The 10,391-nt window shown below is 49.0% G+C and overlaps 1 long non-coding RNA gene across 2 annotated transcripts; it reads right to left on the reverse strand.

The window, feature by feature from the left end:
- Nucleotides 1–8,487: 8,487 nt before the first annotated feature.
- Nucleotides 8,488–9,760, reverse strand: LOC120646303. 2 transcript variants are annotated; one of them, XR_005664369.1, is made up of 2 exons: nucleotides 9,132–9,760; nucleotides 8,488–8,880 (listed from the first exon to the last, which is right to left on the reverse strand). It is a non-coding gene; the product is annotated as an uncharacterized LOC120646303 (long non-coding RNA). The 2 variants fall into 2 exon arrangements; XR_005664370.1 differs by having other exon boundaries at nucleotides 9,001–9,760.
- Between the last annotated feature and the right edge of the window lie 631 nt (nucleotides 9,761–10,391).

Raw genomic sequence — 10,391 nt, forward strand, 5'->3', positions numbered from 1 at the left:
GTTATGTCACAACTGGGAAATACCACATCACCTTAGCAGGAACTTTTTTCTTGGTGGGCTCCCCGTCGACATCACCAGAATCATTTTGCCTGATCTTGTACTGTTTTGCATCGCAGACAGGACAAGCATATAATTTCTCATATTCATCGCCGCGATAGAGAATACAATTGTGAAAACATGCGTAAATTTTCTATATATCCAATCCAAGAGGGCAAACAACCTTTTTTGCTTCGTATGTTGTAGAGGGCAGTTTGTTCCCCTCTGGAAGCATGTTTTTACAATACCTAGTAGCTCCTCAAATCCCTTATCGGTAACACCATTGGCTGCCTTCCATTGCAGCATTTCCAGTGTGGTACACAACTTTTTAAGCCCTTTCTTGCAATTTGGGTACAATACTTTTTAGCAATTTGGGTACAATACTTTTTTGTGATCCTCCAACATCATCTCAAACTTCTTTGACTCCTTCAAAGTTTTACTATCTCTCTGTGCATCGACTAAAACCTGACCTAGTTCGTCAAGTGGTTGATCTTCTGCAGAATTTTCTTCAGCCTCGCCCATTGGTTCATCTTCAAAAGCACATGCTTCATATAAGTGAGCCCAGCCTGCAATGTTGTTGTCGTCATCATCATCTCCTTCACCTTCTTGAATCAGAACTCCAGGTTCACCTTGCTTGGTCCAAAGCATATAGTTATCCATGAAACCCTTTCAATAAATGTGGGAGTGTAGAGTGTGTTTGTTAGAGTATTCCTTCTTATTTTGGTAAAGGCGGCATGGACAGCACATGAAACCTTTCGATGACTTGTGGGCCACCGCCGCATCAAGAAAAGACTTTAGACCATTAATCCACGCCATGGTGCATCTGTCGTCGTACATCCATTGTCGGTCCATCGATCTGCAATAATTTGGCAAATTTCACATTATAAAATTTACATAATGAAGCAAGCATCATATTGCAAAGCCATTTCTGCGAATTAAACATTAAAATATAATAGGTCCGAAAATTCATCACATAACATTCTTAAATTACACAACATGATAAATTAGAAGGTCCAAATTAAAATACAGATGAAACTACATGCTAGCTAGCTAATACAAACTACTCATCATGAGATCTTTTGACCAATGCCTCGTGAACTGTCTCGCAAAGTCTTGACACGGAACGGTCATATTCCACCATCCCCGACGCTTCTCGTCTTGCATTATATCGAGCCATCAACTCATGATCATCATCAGTACCACGCAACTCGACACTAAATTCACAATGAAATTTATGACTTTCTTTGCCAAGTGAGAATATATGAAAAGCTTTCTTAATCCAACGACGAATATGACCGCTAACAAGACCAACACGCTCTGCAGGGTAGAACTCAAGCGAATGACCGGTGCACTTCAATTGATTGCGTACCGCTGCCCGAGCCGCAGCTCGACGCTCGAAGGCATCATGTTGCAAAGGCATTTCTAAGAAGCAATATTAATAACAGGTCAATTATATGTCTCACTAAGAAACAAAACTAATTTTAGTACACTCTTATCAAATAAATGTAAAAACCTGAACAAATTATTACAATTAAAATGAAATCATAAATCATAAACACTAATGAAGGATCTGATGAAGGAGTATGACTTTGGTCCAAATAATGTCATTCTCAACTCGCTCAAAGGTGAGGATTTCATTATTGGGACCAAGTCCGTACTCCTGCATCACGTCCTCATATATACCGCACCGCATCGTGGATATCGATGCTAACCCCGAATAGCAATATTATTACCGCATGATCAAGGTTAATGACATATCATGATCTGAAACAAAGATTTTTTAAACTTCTCGATGGTTTTCTTATGAGCCCGAATAAATACATCATTAGAGTGTTAAAATAATGTAACTAAATGCATAACAACTACCAAACTAACCATGTCACTTAAAAAAAATTGAAAAAAATCACTATAAATTACCCACATTGAACCTATCCAATAGACCTTCTCCAAATTAAAGTAATGGGTTGTATACATCTCAAATCCATGCATAAATCAAAAAAATCGTGCTCATTCTCACTATTTCTAAAAATCACAAATTTCTCTAACTATGGAGCATGAAACAAAGCATGAAGACCACCAAAGAAGAGATGGTGAAGTTGCAAACCTTTCGCGCACTTAGAAGAGTGAATACCCCACAAAACTTGAAAAAATGGCAGCACCTCCTCTCTATGTCACCATGAAGAAGAGAAGCCCGAGCTCGGTCTTCTCTGGCTCGGGCTCGGGGAGGAAGAAGGGGCGCTGATTTATAGTAAGAGCATTAGTACCGGCTGGTGGCTCCAGCCGGTACTAAAGCTCTACGTTTTGTACCCGCTGGAACCTCCGGCCGATACTAAATGAACTTGGCACCATTTAGTACCGGCTCGTGGCTCCAGCCGATACTAAATAGTCGCTAGTCGTTGCGCCGCTCGTGCCGGTGGCGCTTTTTAGTGCCGGCTCGGGGTTGCAGCCGGTACTAACCGGCTCCCAGGGACACTGTACGTCTCGTCCGGTATTAAATTGAGCCGTTAGTATCGGATCAAAGTGCGACTGGTACTAATATGCATGGACGAATGAGCCGTTTTCTCGCAGTGGAGGGCACGCATAATTAAGGCAGAAATGTTTTTTGACATCCAATTTACAAACCTAGCTTTCAAGATTGGATACTTCCATCTATCGTCCGGCATCAACAATCAAAGGTGAAAGACCACAGCACACATGGGCGCGTGGTGAGTGGGTCGCTAATGGCAGGCTCATCGTCATTTTGACTGATGGAGACCAGAGACGCGTCGCTCGCAGAGCAGGCCATGAGAACCGGCATCAATGCATCATCGTCCATATGCGGCAGGCAGAAGGATAGAAAGGGACGCCGGCCGGCCGCATCAATTCGTCAGTCGTCGGTCTCACGCCCTGACAGACAGATCGATCGTCGATGTGCACCCGACGTGACCTGCGCGCCCTGCTCGCAGCCGTATCCATCCATGGGTCGTCGGTCGTCATCTGCTAGGGCACAGATTGTAAGCTCATGCCTCGGCTGGATTCAGACGTCTCGACGCATGTCTCGCAGGCAATGTCAAAAGGATGGAGAGAGACAGGTGGGGAAATTAATAAATGAAGGCTGGGAAAGGATCAAGCAGGAGGCCGTACGTAGCAGGCTAAGAAGAAAAGAGCCAAAAGAGAGACATGGTCGAGAGAGGATGGAGGAGCCGGAGGCATACGCACCACGCACGTAGACTGATCGAGATAGGGCCGGGCTAACAACGATGAGAGAGATGATTCCATGACGTACGCGTGCGGGGATGACTTTGTGCGTTTGTTTTATTTGCACTTAGCACGGATAAAACTAAAGTCTCGATCAGATGACGTCGTGAAAGAGCTAGAATCCAGGGGAAGAAGAAAGAGGGAAAGAAACACGAAGGGACAAAAGCTAGCTAGCCTGTGCCTGTCCATGTCCATCCATATATCCATCCATCCGCCCCGGTCCTAGATATATATAGGTATACTACTAGAGGGACCAGACAAATTCGCGCTGCACAAGAGCCGTCCGTCCGTGCCGTCCATGTGTTTGACACACCACACATGTTTGGTGTGCATGCGTACGATTATTCCCACTTGGCCGGCATAACAGGGACGTGAATTGACGTTGCATGCATTGTACGTATGCCACGCAGCGCAGAGCAAGGAAATTAACGAAGAAGCTCCGAGGGGTTCCGGTGTGAGTGTGACCCACTAGCTAGGCCTTCAGCAACCTACTGTTCACTACTTGCTTGGGCCCCTGTGCGGCTAGCTTTTCCTGGTGAATGAAGGGGGCCTGCTGCGCGGTGCTCAACATCGATCATTGGCCATGTTTGGTTGGAGGGTGGAAAAATTTTGATGAGAGAGAAACGATGCTTTGACTACTAATTAGGGGTATTAAATAAAGTCTAATTACAAAATTACCTCCACAACTGTGGTACTGTAGCAGTTGCTCTAGCTAATGAGGTCTTTGACCGCATGATTAGAGGATGATTGAGCGCGGTTACTGTAGCATCACTGTAGTCAATAATGATGAAACTTGGCTCATTAGATTCGTCTCGAAAAGTTACACCCATTCCTAAAAAGATTTTGCAAATAAACTTCGTTTAGTACTTCATGCATGCATTCGTCTTTTTGTGCAAAAGTTTTCGTGGATTCATCTAAACACGGCCATTGTCTTATTGGTACAGTGCAACCCGGACTAGCTCCTACCGGCTACCGTCGACGCCACGTCAACTTGTGGCCTAGTCATCTAGTACTCGATCGTCCACAAGAGGAGAGCAAGCCGTTCTCGTCACCACACCTTATGTATTGTAGTTTAACCGGCGGCGGTACGGTGATGGTCGTTCCAGGGCACGCACGCGGCCGTTCGATCGTCGGCCATCCCGCTCCGCTTGTGTAGCCGTATATATTCCGTACGTTTACATTTTTTTTTTCGAAGGGGCTGGAAGCCCGGGGAACTTTGTTAACCGGTGCCTTTTACAAAGAGACCCCTGAAGAAAGAAGAAAATACAATGCACACCGCAAAGCACATTCTGCAGGGGCCATAACTAACACAAAGGACCCTAGAAAAGATCAAATTTGAAGCAAAGGTCCACACCGACGCCGCTGTAAACTCCGGTCGCCTCCGCCTGAGTAGACGTCGAGCACCGGAAAGACCTCCACTACAGCTCCAACAGGGGGCTCCAGACGTTGGAAGATGCCGCAAGATCCAGCGCCCCGGCTCACCCAAGACGCATCTAAACCGGTGAAAGAACATCGGCCACCACCCCGTCGAACACCATAGGAAGGAGAAGCTAGCACCACCACCATCCAGAGACAACAGCTGCGCAGCACCAAATCCGCGTCGGCCCGCCATGGAATCACCCAAGCAAACTGACCGGAACAGACATCCACCGCCGGCGAAACAAAAACCGACGAGGAAGACAAGCCCCCAGGGGGCAAACAAAAGATCCCACCAACGGGGAAAAGAACCTCCACCACATAGCAAATTGGAGAGGAACTGACCTCCATGACGCCTCATGGAGGACACCGCCGGAACGACGCCGTCAAAGAAGCCCAAGAGGAGGATTATTAGCCGGCGCAGCAACTGAACAACCACCGCCGGCAAACTATGCTCTGCCGCCGTAGCGGACGACGAGCTAACCCTAGGCGAAACTAGAAACCTAGCTACCCTATACATACTCGCACGACGAAGGTTGAATCCCCTCGCCTCCCGACTCTAGCAAGCTGCCGGAACCGACGGAGGCGAGGGGATCGACGGGATCGCCGCCGAGAAGACACGAATTATATAGTATCGGCTACTCCATCCGTTCCAAATTATAAGTCATTCCAAGAATTTTGGAGAGTCAAACCATCTCAAAGTTTAACCAAAATTATAGAGAGAAATATAAAAATTTATGACATCAAATAGGTGCACAGTAAAAATATAGCTAATAAAGAATTTAATGGTACTTAATTAGTATCATAAATGTTATTATCTTGTCATATGAATTTGATCAAACTTTAAAAAATTTGGCTCTCTAAGATTTTTGAAATGACTTATAATATGGAAAGGAGGGAGCAGCTCGTTTGTCCGGTCGATGGGGCAGCCGAGCCGAGTCCACGTGATGAGCTAGGCCGTTTGGAATGTGGGATGGATGGAGTCCGACGCACGGGAGTACGGGACGGACGGACGGACGGCAGAGCGCGCGGAAAACTCGGTCGGGCGTTTGCGCACGGGAAAGCAACAAAGGAGGAGACGTGCACGACGCGATACGTGACACGTCTGGCCGGTATGGGCCGAGGATCGCCTCGTCTAGCTAGCTAGACCGGCCGTCCGGCCGGGTCCATTTCCGCCAAACGACGAGGATGGGCCAAGAAGGCAAGATCAATGCATACACACTGCTTCACGGTCGCGTGGATTTAGCGTCGTCAATTCCGGGGGCTGACGGATTCTAGCAGCAGCAGCAGTGTCTGCTTGGCTCGCTTCTTCCTCGCATTGTCGAACACGACGACGGCCGCCCGTCCCTTGGTGGCTAGCATTGTCGAACATGCTAGCTAGCTGCCACATGCATGCATGCTCACACGCAGCTACCTTAGGTCAGGCTGTCGATCACGCCGCCGCAACCCCTGCACGTGCAGTGGATGCAAATCCAGCTGCTCCCCGAGGCAACACAAGGGCATGGGCGCGGCGCGTCGGATCAGGAGGCAACGTTGCGTGAGCCGCCGCTAACCTATACACCTAGTACATGCGAGCGCGTCCCATCCATGACGTGTTGTTACTTGGTGCGTGCGTGATGGTGGAGAGTACTACTACTATACGAACGCGCTGGCAGCGCCCCCACAGACCGCGGCACACGCCGCGCCGCCGTGTCGCGTCGCGTGCCGACGAAGCACGCGGTGCCTGCGCCCGGCCGGGCCACGCGGCGCCGAACGCCCCGGCAACCCACGGCTCGGGCCGCTGCCTGCGTGCGCGCGCGCGCGCGATCCCATCAGACACCTCTGGGCACGACGGGACGAGGAGGCCACGTGCGTGCACGCATGACACGACCGGCCGCTGGCTAGCTGCTGTTTCATCACGACGTACGTGTACACTATATGTACCCGACGCGCGCGCCGCAGATGCAGGCGGTCGCGCGCGGCGTACGTACCAGCGCACCGTACCCTACCACACCCTATACGCAGCTACTAGCCGCGCCCCCACGCGCGGCCCGGCCGGGCACGCGCGCACGTACCCGACGACGACGTACGTGCCGTGCGAGTGCGTGCACATGGCCTGTCGTCTCGTCTCTCGCCGCACCCGCCAACCCCGCGACTGCAAGCATCTGGATGGGGCGTCTGCACCTGGCCCTGCCGCTAGCGCAGGGGGGTAGCTAGGCGGAACCCGGGGCGCGTCATCCCCGGCGCTTTTGACCCGCCCGTCCCGGCCGGACCCGCCGCTAACGTCGCGCGCGCCCATGCCACCATGTCACCCGCCCCGCGCGGCCGGTGCGTGCTCCACCTCCTCCTCCTCCTCCCAGTAGTCCGGGCGGCGCGCCGACGCTGGCGCCGGTGGCCGCCGTGGCCGCGCGCGGCGGCGCCTCCCAGGCGCGGGCCCCACGTGCCCCTGTGCGCGCGTGGCTGTAGCACGCCCTTCCATCCTTGGACGCAGCGACCGAGCCAAGACCGACCGCCTCCTTTATCATCACAATAGGAAAATCCGGCGGGGTTGTGGATTCGATTTGTCCTGTCTCCACGGAAGCGGAGGTGGGCGACGGAATAAAAGATGCGAGGCGCGTGCCATGTGTGCGCCGCTCGCAGTCGTACGGCGGCGGGCAGGCACTACACCGGAGGACGACGGGGAAGACGACCGAGGGGGGGAAAATGTGGCCAGAGGGGACGAACCCCATCGCCACCGCGCGCCTCGCCTGGCGTCACATGCCCGCCCTTGTCATCGTTATCCGCCGCGTCCACCCGCTCCGATCTTGCCGCTCACCAAGCGTGAACCTTTTAGGCGTGTTTAGTTCCCTGGCGTGTAAACGCAAAAAAAAAAATTTCGACGGAATCTTGCTAATTTGAAGTACTAAATGAAGTTTATTTACAAAACTTTTTGCACAGATGTGTTGTAAATCGCGAGACAAATCTAATGATGCTAATTAATCTATAATTAATCAATAATTAGCGGATGGTTACTGTAGTATCACTGTTGCAACACATGGATTAAGTAGGCTCATTAGATTCGTCTCGCGATTTACAACCCATCTATGCAAAAAGTTTTGTAAATAAACTTCATTTAGTACTTCAAATTAGCAAGATTCCTTCGCAAAAATTTACGTTTTTGCATTTACGGGGTGGAAAAGCGACGCCGCCCGGGAGAGAGATCGCCGGATCTCCAGGCTCCGATTAACTAACTAATCCAGCTGATCAACCGATTAACTAATCCAGCTGATCCAAAAGTTTCTTCTTTTTTATGTAAGGTGAACCAGAACAGAAGGTTTGCCACCGGACTGCATCATCATCGATGATGCGTTCACACGGCCAGGCACTACAGGAGAGATGCTAATACAAGGCATTTTAAAACGTCTCTGTAGCGTCAAAAAACGCCTCAAAAGACATGAGCCGGCACTTTAAAAAATGCTACAGTATTCAGTGAAGGGAATGTCATAGGAGGCATTTTCAAAAAACGCCTTCCAAAGTCATATATGGAGGCATTTTCATGAACGCCTCAAGGCTTTTGGAGGCATTTATTAAATGCCTTGTTGTACATTATTAGACAACTTTGAAAGCACCTTGGAATATATTATCTGGCCTCTTTTTAAAATGCCTAAAAGGCCTTTAGGAGGCGTTTTCAAAAAATGCCACACCATTCAACTTCACAACCCATATACATCACAGTATCACACACATACTATTACTCATAACAGAAATATCATTTCAATCTTTAATTGCATAATGAACTCCGCGGCTGAACAAAACTCTTGGATGTCCAACAACTCAGAGTACAACCAAATTTACTTAGACATAAAAGAATCTTCACATTTGTCATGCTCATGTTCTAAGCTAAGTGGCAGATTCACAAGTTTTTGCATAATAGATTAACAGCAATGGTAGAGGTGATGAATCAACGGAACCTTAACATTGATGAGTAGTACAACCAAAGATGTTCTTGCACCAGATTACAAAACAGAATTAGTCTAAACAATTTGTGAGTGCAAAGTTGTTTATGCAGGATTACATAGAGGCTCAAGCAAGTTCAGTTCAGATTCTTACTTACTTATCTTGCTGTCAACACCAGAGTTGTTATGTGCAAATTGCAGGCGAGGTGATTGAGCTGCTATTTTTCACCTTCCTTCTCTTGCTAAAATTTTCCTTGATTGCTCCATTGACAGATACCTGAAGTTTAAGTATAAATCAGGTTTTATTGGTTGAATCATTAACAAGGTCTAGGCACCTCAAATTCAGTAATAATCAAATTGATCATACTTGTATTAGTATAGATATGGTATACCATACCTTTGGAGGAGGCCTATCACCACTACCATCATGGAGTGGCTCAATCGACAATATGGTTAGAAAAAAAGCTTAACATAAGCTGCTATTATGCGTAAATTTTGCAAAGAAATAGTAATTTCTACAAATCTTACATTCTTTTGTGGCCATTGAATGCATCTTCCAACTGGGTTTGAAAGCTTGCTAATATTTCCTTGTGAGCGGGGTAGCAAGGTGGTTTTAGAAAACACAGTGTTGATAAGGACCTCAGCGCAATCACTAAGGGATTGACCATCTGTTGCCTTAGATTTGCTATCAGTTGCTTGAATAGTTGCAAATGCCACCATACTAGTGCTCTGTGGGGAAATCAAACCAACCTCCAAACCATGCTTGAAAACAGTCAATCCACCCAAAAAAACAAATAACTCTTAAGCTTAAGACTCTCTACTTGCATGAGAATTCTGATCATTTAGAAAAAGAACATATAGCACCTTTGGAAGAGGGGTTTGAAATTTCCTTTGCTTCTTATGCAGATTTTTATCTGCAACAGTGTCCTCCCTGTTCTGCTGAAGACTAAGAGCAGCTTTTTCCTCTTGCTGGGTTGGCTGGCCTTTCTTTGGTATTTGTTGAGTTGACACAATCACCTTTTCCACATGCTATTCATCAATAAATAGAAACGCTAGGTGGCTGGGTGGAGGATTCTGCGGCGGCTGGGCGGAGGATCCGGCGGCGGCTCGGTTGGGGATCGAGCTCACCAACCCTAGCGCCTGTTCTGTTTTTTTTTCTCTCTGGTTTGTTTGCCTTCACGGGAGGGACGATGGGAGGGAGGACGCGGCTGTTTTAACATGTCATTTTATAGAAACGCCCTTAAAAGATTTAATTATTACGGCATTATGCAGTTTCGCCTCCTAAACAGCTAGATTCAGAGGCGTTTTCTCTAAAACGCCATGGACTGGTTGGTAAACTAAGACGTTTCAGCAAAAATGCCTTTAAACAAAAGTTACTAAGGCATTTGCTAATTACGCCGGCAGCAAAACGCCTTGTAAGGCAGGCTGTGCTGTAGTGACGCTCGCACGGCACACCGCTACCACCATCAGCAGCAGCAGCAAGGCTGGCGGTGGCGGACTGGCGGTGCCACCGCGCGCGGCGGCAGCCTTTCCGGACGGGATCGGCCTGTCCACGGCCGTTGGGGCACCCGCCATTATTGCCCTAGCCACTTGATCCAGCCACTACCGGCCAGCCCTCGTACTGCCTGCCGCTGCCGAGCGGCCCGGCGACCGCCCTCCCCCACACTGATTTCCGGCAGGCCGTACGTGCACGCACGCACGCGTGCCCCGTCAGCTCATCGTCCGCTTCCCACCGCGAACCCCGGGCGCCCGCCCTCCCTCCCCTCTTGTCGTCGCCCGCCTTCCCAT

Source organism: Panicum virgatum, chromosome 8K (assembly GCF_016808335.1).
Source record: "Panicum virgatum strain AP13 chromosome 8K, P.virgatum_v5, whole genome shotgun sequence".
In the NCBI taxonomy this organism is placed as follows: Eukaryota; Viridiplantae; Streptophyta; class Magnoliopsida; order Poales; family Poaceae; genus Panicum; species Panicum virgatum.